Raw genomic sequence first — 8,508 nt, 5'->3', positions numbered from 1 at the left:
CTGTCTGACGTTTTTGTGAACAAAACAAATATATAAATGTTTTCATTTCTATCTTCTATGCTGACTACCAGTATCAAGTTTGACTCCACTGAATGTGGTGTTGTGACCCTGTGCCTGGCTGAGAGTGAGTTGTAGTACAGGCTTAACTAGGACCGAAAGAGAAGTGGTTTGTGTTCCTTTACTGTTTACTACATCAAGTTTCGTTCACACTCGCCACACCTTTTCATGTTACTTTAAGGGGGCAGTCAACCCATCTAAGCTCCGGTTGGGTGGGTGGAACACAGTAATAACAAATGTTGCTAGACTTTCCAACACAAAATGTGTAGGCCTACTGAGATTTAGGCCCCATCTACACAAAGCCGATTTTTGGTGAAACCACATAAGTCTTGTGTGTTCGGCTGACCGTCCAGATGGATCCGGTGCCCGAAAACACACTTTTCGGAAACCAGGTCCCAGGTTTGATTCAAATAAAAAAGGACCTATGCGGTTTCGTGTTAGGGCTCATTCACACTACCTCCGTCCGTCAACGGATCTCATTGATTTTGCATTGGGCGCTCGCCAGGGGCGTAGCCACTTGGGGGGCCAGGGGGGGGGGGGGCCCACATGGGGGCCAGAGGTTGGCCCCCCTGCTGGCCCCCTGTGTATGAAAAAAAAAAAAAAAAAAAAAATCCTGAATGGAAATTGCTGAACTTTGGCTTATTATTCTTATTCAAAGTGTTATATTTTGACGTTATGTATAAATATTGCACTTAAAATACCCCCCCCGCCCCCCAGCTGCTAGGCAGCCTGGTTTCCATGGATCCGATTTTTGCCTGAGATAGTGAACCAATCACAGAACGGGGAGGGACGGCAAGACGATGACGACGTCTATGCGACACACCCATCGTCTTCTTCCTCATCGAATGTATGACGCTCTAAATACGTCATGAGCTACGTACAGACTCATATGATAGACATTCGTAGCGGCCAATAAACGGCTCCGGGCAATCGTAAACCATGCCTCAAATACAAGAAAATGTATGTGTGGTTCCCAGACCTCATCTCAATGTAGGTCTTTTCTCAGGGCAGTAATTGGGTTATAAATTCTTACTTATTTACTTACTTACTTACTCATTTACTTATGGCCCTCGTTAAAATAGTGAGTTCCAGAAAATGACCGCATAGCTGGCTACAGGCATGCTCTCAGTGGCCATAGTTCATATCCATATTCTCTTTTGAGACATACCTTTAGACAGCTTTACTTCATCATTAAGTTATTAAAGGTGACATATTATACCACCAGGTATGAGTGTGATTAGCCATTACAAGCTGTTTTGAAAATCTGCCTTTTCTGAAATCTGAAATTTCAACCTAGATGTATGATGGATAGATGAGCAACGTTTGCTACAGTCCAGTGCGGCTGGTTAACTGATCGATCCAGCACACATCTAGGCGGACACGCCCACCTGTGATGTCAGAAGAGGCAGATTTTCCGGCTTCTAATGGCTAATCACACTCACACCTGGTGGTATGTCATGGGACCTTTAAGAAATTAAAGTTATATTTTGATTACACTTTTAGCCACAGACTATAGTCGGCCATTCACTTCCCGCCATTCATTGAACACATTATAATTTGTTTCCACTGCTGGGTGCAAAAATCGATGTTAATAGCACAATGAAGGTTTGCCTCCTCAAACCTTCCGGGTCCGCGGAGGTACTACTGCAGGGGGGTCGCGAAATATTTTGTTGATCAGACATTTTATTTATATTCCCCCCCCCTAATTGTTTCCACAAATCGAAATGTCTTTAACTACACATTAACATGAATCCAACACATTAGCCGCGTTTACATGGACACTTTTGATCCGATGGAGAGAGCTTTTCTCTGCCTGCTCCTTCAATTAAGAAGAAGGATAGTTTAATATGAAACACAATTTTATACAATATATAAGTAGGGGGTCCCCGCTCCATCTCTCCGTCAGTTTGGGGGTCCTTGGCCGGGAAAACGTTGAAGACCCCTGCCTTAGAGGGTAAGAGGGTCCCACAGACGTGGAGGCCCCCGCAGTGCGTGCCTTGCGCCCCCCCCCCCCCCCCCCCCCCCCCCCTATGCCACTGCCATCATGGTAATCACAAACTAATGGTGGCTGCCGCTGCTTGGGAGCCATGTGATCAAATGTTAGAGTACCCCTTCAAAGTGAAATTCGGGCGAAAATTGAACCCAGGGTCTTTTTTGGCATGAAGATCCATAAAATAAGCCCTCCAGACCCTTCTTTTCGTTGATAATCGAGTAGGCTAGAGCTTGCCTGCGAATCGAAAAAAAGTGTCTGGAGGCTTATTTTATCGGTCTTCATGCCGAAAAAGAACCTGGGTTCAATTTTTGCCAGAATTGCCCTTTAATTTAGCCTGAAACCAACAAACCGGCATGTTGGTTGGGGACAGAGAGTTTGTGGTCGCTCTTCCGCTTCATTAAGGCCCAGCACACCATTTTCAGTCATGTTGTCTAAAGCTTATGATGACATAGGCCCAGTGGTGAGGTTGTGGTCACAGACCGCTGCGATGAGTTTAAAGGTGGATATTCAAGTGATATTTGACTGACATTCACTTTTGCCCCTGCAGTTTCTTAGTCAGTTTCACCAAGTGTCGGCACTAGAGGAGCTCGCTCTTAACCACAGTGGTTTCACTAAAATGACCACAAATGGATCACTCTTTGAAGGCCTCAAAGATAATAAAATATGTTGTAGCATGTAACACACCTGTGTATTGCTAATGTGTGCTTCATTTATTTTAAATACACATTTAATTAGAATATCATTTAAGATTAATAAATATCTTTCATGTTCCAGTGATGACTAGTCAATACCAGATATTATTAATACATTGGACAATCAGAAATAGCTCTTTTCATTGGATTTTAGATGTTCTATTTTATACCAATATTTGAATGGGAATTTCCAGAAGCAGCCTGATCCAGAGTGTCTCTCTGTCGAGTATCCGTCGAATCAGTCAATTTAAAACTGCCCCCCCCCCCCGTCAACAATCCCAACAATTCTGCGCATGGCTGGTAGGGGGGGGGGGGGGGGGGGGCATCAGTACCTCTTCTATACAGGGCCCCTCCAGCACACAGTTCTATTCGCTACGCATACACATCGTCAGAAACAAGCGCTTTCACCTCTGCATGCTCGGGTTGCGTGTCCAATGACAGATTGAAAGCCAATTGTTGTTCAATACCTAAAAAGTGTAAATAAAATGTGCTTAAATTAATTAGGCAGCCAATAAAATAGGCCTATATATATTATTGTGCCTTTCTATAAAGTGTCCGATCTTTATTCGATTACATCTTTTGGGCATATGGCACACGAGCCTATAGAATTTCTAATTGTGACTAGAACATAGGCTTTTATCCAAGACTATATTGGCGATTGTATTAGCGAATGTTACAATATGCATCAGAAGTGTCAAAAAAGTATACGTAGCCTAAAGGTTTTATTTGTCATGTATTAGTGGAGCAAAAAATAGTGTCCTCATATACCGATATTTGTGGTATAGGCATACATTAAAAACCATTTGTTGTACTCACATCATGTAGCCTATTCGGCCTACCTATTATGTGAGTCAGTGCATGCTAAATGTCAAGTCATTAAAATAATACGTTTTCTAATCTTTCTTATCTGCTTGGGGAAAGCATACAGTTTCAAATACACTCCACGTGTATCACACAATGGAAGTTATTGAAGCCCTGCGGGTTGTTCACTTGTGGTGGTACAGGTTTCAAAGCGTAGACCGATGATGACGTAGGGGGAAGCCTCAGCCCTACTGGTATAAATACTCAAGGATCACAGCCTAGAGTCAACAAATTCAGGATTCACTATCAGTCACTCTTGAGCACCTCATCTCACACAGACGTATAAGATGGCAGCCCTTAAACTATGTAAGTAGATCTAAAAGTGGCTGAAACATTGTTCATCTTCATAATAGTGGCGTCATTATGTTCTGCTTTTAACAAATTGTTGCCTTTCTGTCTTTTTTGTATAACCAGACTTGTCTCAGAACATGCTTATTCTGGCTTTTACCTGTCTGTTCTGGCTGGTGTCCTCCGTGCCAGTCACAAAAAAAGTGGATGGAAACTGTTTACAGGACGCCCAGAAAATGCTCTCCGTTATCCAACAGACGTGTACAGAGGTAAAACAGCACCGAATCCCTTTCCATCGATCCCAATACGCAGTCAGCCGCAAGGGATGGTTACTTATTTGTGAGCCGACACTTCTAATCAATCTTCAACTTATTTTTGTGTTTATTTATTTCTCATTTTTTTTGTGTTATTCTATCAGAATAACACAGTGGGCCAGCGCAACGGATTCTGCTTAGATACCCCGTCCCGGGAGTACTTTCTGGTGCCGGAGCTGAACCCGACCACACAGACCGAAGCAGTTTGCAGGCCCATGGTTGGTGGCGCTTTCTAGTTGGTGCTTTGATCCGAGTTAGGAGATTCAGTGGAAACGGAGAAGAGGTGTAACCTATTGGTATTTGAATAGCCTGTGCACTGTCTTGCTCTGAACAAATATTTTCTTCCGATAGGTATCTACATGCTCTGGAGAATTTAACAAGGTAGGCATATCGACACAAAGTCTTTTGGTGTGACTGCCATTGAAGAGGCCGGAATAACCCTCATCTAGCTTTTCTTCTTAGTTTTCTTATTATTCACTATGTTATTATTATTATAAATATTATTATTATCATCATTCTTTTTATTTGTATTATTGTCATTATCATTCTAGGAATTGTGTTTTCACAATGTGAAGCAGGATTTGGTGTACTACAGAAATGTCCTGTCGGATGTCGTATGCGTCAGCCAGTTGGAGGGAACAAATGAACTTCGTACCGCTATTGGTACCTCTCTGCTAAAGAGCGTCGAGCGTGTCATGGAGGTATAGTGGGGGCCATTTAGCAGACGTTCTGCGAATTAAAATGGCTTACATGCATTGGGAAAAACAAACCCGCTTTGTCTTTGCCTGATCTAAAAATTAAAACCGTATTTAAACTATAAATGGTTGAGCAAGCTGCTGAATCCCCATCCTATGAAATCTTTACGGACTGACATGTTGATCTCTCCACAGAGCTGCACGCGAGAGGTGCCAAAAAATACGGTAAGAGTTTTCCTATCCTTTGATGTTTATGTATGTGTTTTTATTCAGTATTTTATCTGCAAGAAAATTGCAACATGAAGTAAATAATTTGGTCACTTTAATCAAAATTGGTGTAGCCTACAAGTTATGCTTTGACGAGACATGTGACAATTAACAAACCCGCTTTGTCTTTGCCTGATCTAAAAATTAAAACCGTATTTAAACTATAAATGGTTGAGCAAGCTGCTGCCTACACATGTGTAAGGTTATGCTTTGACGAGACATGTGACAATTAACAAACCCGCTTTGTCTTTGCCTGATCTAAAAATTAAAACCGTATTTAAACTATAAATGGTTGAGCAAGCTGCTGAATCCCCATCCTATGAAATCTTTACGGACTGACATGTTGATCTCTCCACAGAGCTGCGCGCTAGAGGTGCCAAAAAAGACGGTAAGAGTTTTCCTATCCTTTGATGTTTATGTATGTGTTTTTATTCAGTATTTTATCTGCAAGAAAATTGCAACATGAAGTAAATAATTTGGTCACTTTAATCAAAATTGGTGTAGCCTACACATGTGTAAGGTTATGCTTTGACGAGACATGTGACAATTATCATGTATGATGCTTGTAACATGATGTAGGCCTATATTAATATCATTTTTTTAAATAATCACTGTATATAATAACCTAATCATCGATTTTTATGTGTTAATCTGCAGGCTGTTGTGAAACCTGCAAGTTCTTACGAAGAAAGGAGGACGATGGCAAGCATGCTTTTGGGTTTCGAGGTCCGTGCAATCACCATAACCAGAGCTCTCGGCTACATAATCTCTAAATCAAGGGATTAATGATTCCCATTCACCCATGCAAACTCTACCAGCCGTTACCTGGCAATTCCAGGATAACTAGGGATTAAACATTGCCTAATTTATTTAAGACACAAATAATGTTTAAACTGTTTGAAACGTGTATTTATTTATGTTTCCTAATTTATTAACTCGTTTGACTCAAGATTATGTTTTAAGGTTTTCTATTTATTGTCGTCTAAGTTATTCAATATTTTTGTGAAATATTTATTTATGATTTATTTATAATCGATTCATTCGTGAACTTGTAAAAATAAATACTTTCCTGCATGAACTACATCAATTGTTTTATTTGAAATGTGTTTTTTTATGCACCAAGTGTGGCATTAGTAGAGAAACAAACTTCAAACGAATGGTCACGTGAGAAGGGCCCCAGGAACAGTGGCGGTCCCAGGATTTTTCGGAAACAGGGGCCATTAAAGGGGAACTATGCAACTTTTTTGGCTTAATTTACCTTAATATAACAGGTAAAGAGTCATTGTGATGTTATTGCATGTTATTAAAACGTTAATAACATGCAAATTAACTGATTAGCGACAATATCAACGGACAATAATATAACGATTGTGATGAGGAGTAGGCTAAGTGGCTTGGTTTTCCACACTTGGGTTTTAATTGACATTTGATTAGGCCTATGTGTTTACAGTGTCACATAAAAATATTATGTCATTGACACATGTTGGACAGATGCTTTATTCCATGCAGTCGCGCCGTACAGTGGACAGTATGGAGTGACGGGATTAAATATTATATAGCCCTCGAGAATCTTGATTTTGAATTTCTTCCTCGATTCTAAGGAGATGTTTCTGGAGTTATAATTGATAACATAGATTTAACGCATGATACGATGATAAAACATAATCGTTCTTCTCACTCTATATTACTTCTGTCTGACTTCAGTTCACCACCACACCGTCTGTGTCGCCAATTCTCCTTTTCCACTAACTTGACCTCCCGTCAAGTTAGTTTTTTTTAGATCAAAACCTTGGCGTGGAAAGTCACGTAGGCCTACGCCACTTTCAGCCCCGTTTGGTGCATACGCAACGATTATAAATCAGACTCCTGGCCCGTCAGGATTCACTTTAGGACACACTCCCACACACACACACACACACACACACACACACACACACACACACACACACACACACACACACACACACACACACACACACACACACACAAACACACACAAACACACACACGCACACACACACTAACACACACACACACACACACACACACACACACACACACACACACACACACAAAGACATGCTTGCACACACATACAAACACACTAGCTTTCGCGAGGACACACCTGCCCACATGTGCACACACACGCGCACACACACACACACACACACACACACACACACACACACACACACACACACACACACACACACACACACACACACACACACACACACACACACACACACACACAACACTCATTCAATGTCTTTTCATATTTTCTCTTAAATGTGTATGTAGGCCTACCAAAAATATATGATTTTCTTTCCCCATTAGCTTTGTTGTGAGCAGCCCTATAGGACAGTGATCATGATTTGCCTCAATATCAGAATAACACCCATAGGACAAATAGCTATGGTAAGTGGTAAGCTTATGGTAAGCTAAGTTTAGTGACTTGCAAGTTTAGCAGTTTATGGATTCTTTCTCCTGCCTAGCATTACGTCCGAGAATGTCAGGCTCTGGTAACGTTCAGAATTGCATCTGTGATCGTTGAATTCTCCAGCAGTTCTTCTCGTCAATGATTCACGGTACAGGAGCACGTCAGGGGCCAATCGGATTTCAGCAGAGGCCATGCCCCCTGTGGCCCCGCCCCTAGAACCGCCACTGCCCGGGCACAAGACGTTATTTTTATTCAACAGGCTTTTTGGAACAAAAAGTTGACGCGTACTTCCTCCTGGTGGTTTTTCAAAAGTTCTGGTTGAACATATTTATTTATTCACTGATTCATAACCTTTATTTACCCAGGAAGTCCCTTGAGATTCAAATGTTTTTTTGAGGGGGGACCTTATGGAAGCATATATGTAGCAAAATTCAAATGGCAATGCAATTTGCAATTACATTATGCAATTGACAATTCATTATGCAATTTTATAATGTCATTTGTAAATACGTTATTCAAAGTGTATTTTAATATGCTAAGTGACAATGCAATCCTCAATTAAATTTGCAAAAGTTATAACAATACAAATAGAATAACATTTTGTCAAATTCTTTGAGTTCCTTTATTCAAATTGAAAAGCTATAGCGTCCCCGTGATTGCAATCCACTTCGCCACGCTCCGTGTGTTGCGATATTCAAATGACATTTCAATCCGCAAAACGAACGCTTTGCAAAAGATTTGGCAAAACGGAATCCAAAACGTTTTCCAAAAAGTAAATATGCAAAGTGGCAAACTTATAAGCTAATCAGCGTCTGGGCGGGAACTACGTCACTTGCTCGTAATTTCCTTGTACACGTTCGTATGTGTCTTGTATTGAACATGTATTGTTTTTGTATTGAAC

General features: G+C 41.0%; 1 long non-coding RNA gene across 1 annotated transcript; it reads left to right on the top strand.

Moving 5' to 3' along the window:
* Positions 1–2,160: 2,160 nt before the first annotated feature.
* Positions 2,161–4,820, top strand: LOC132462760 (uncharacterized). Its single transcript, XR_009526903.1, has 3 exons — positions 2,161–4,160; positions 4,310–4,423; positions 4,557–4,820. It is a non-coding gene; the product is annotated as an uncharacterized LOC132462760 (long non-coding RNA).
* The last annotated feature ends 3,688 nt before the right edge of the window (positions 4,821–8,508 follow it).

The sequence above is a fragment of the Gadus macrocephalus genome, chromosome 8 (genome assembly GCF_031168955.1).
Source record: "Gadus macrocephalus chromosome 8, ASM3116895v1".
Taxonomy (NCBI): domain Eukaryota; kingdom Metazoa; phylum Chordata; class Actinopteri; order Gadiformes; family Gadidae; genus Gadus; species Gadus macrocephalus.
Note: the sequence above shows the minus strand (reverse complement) of the source record. Positions and strands in the feature narration are given on the sequence as shown.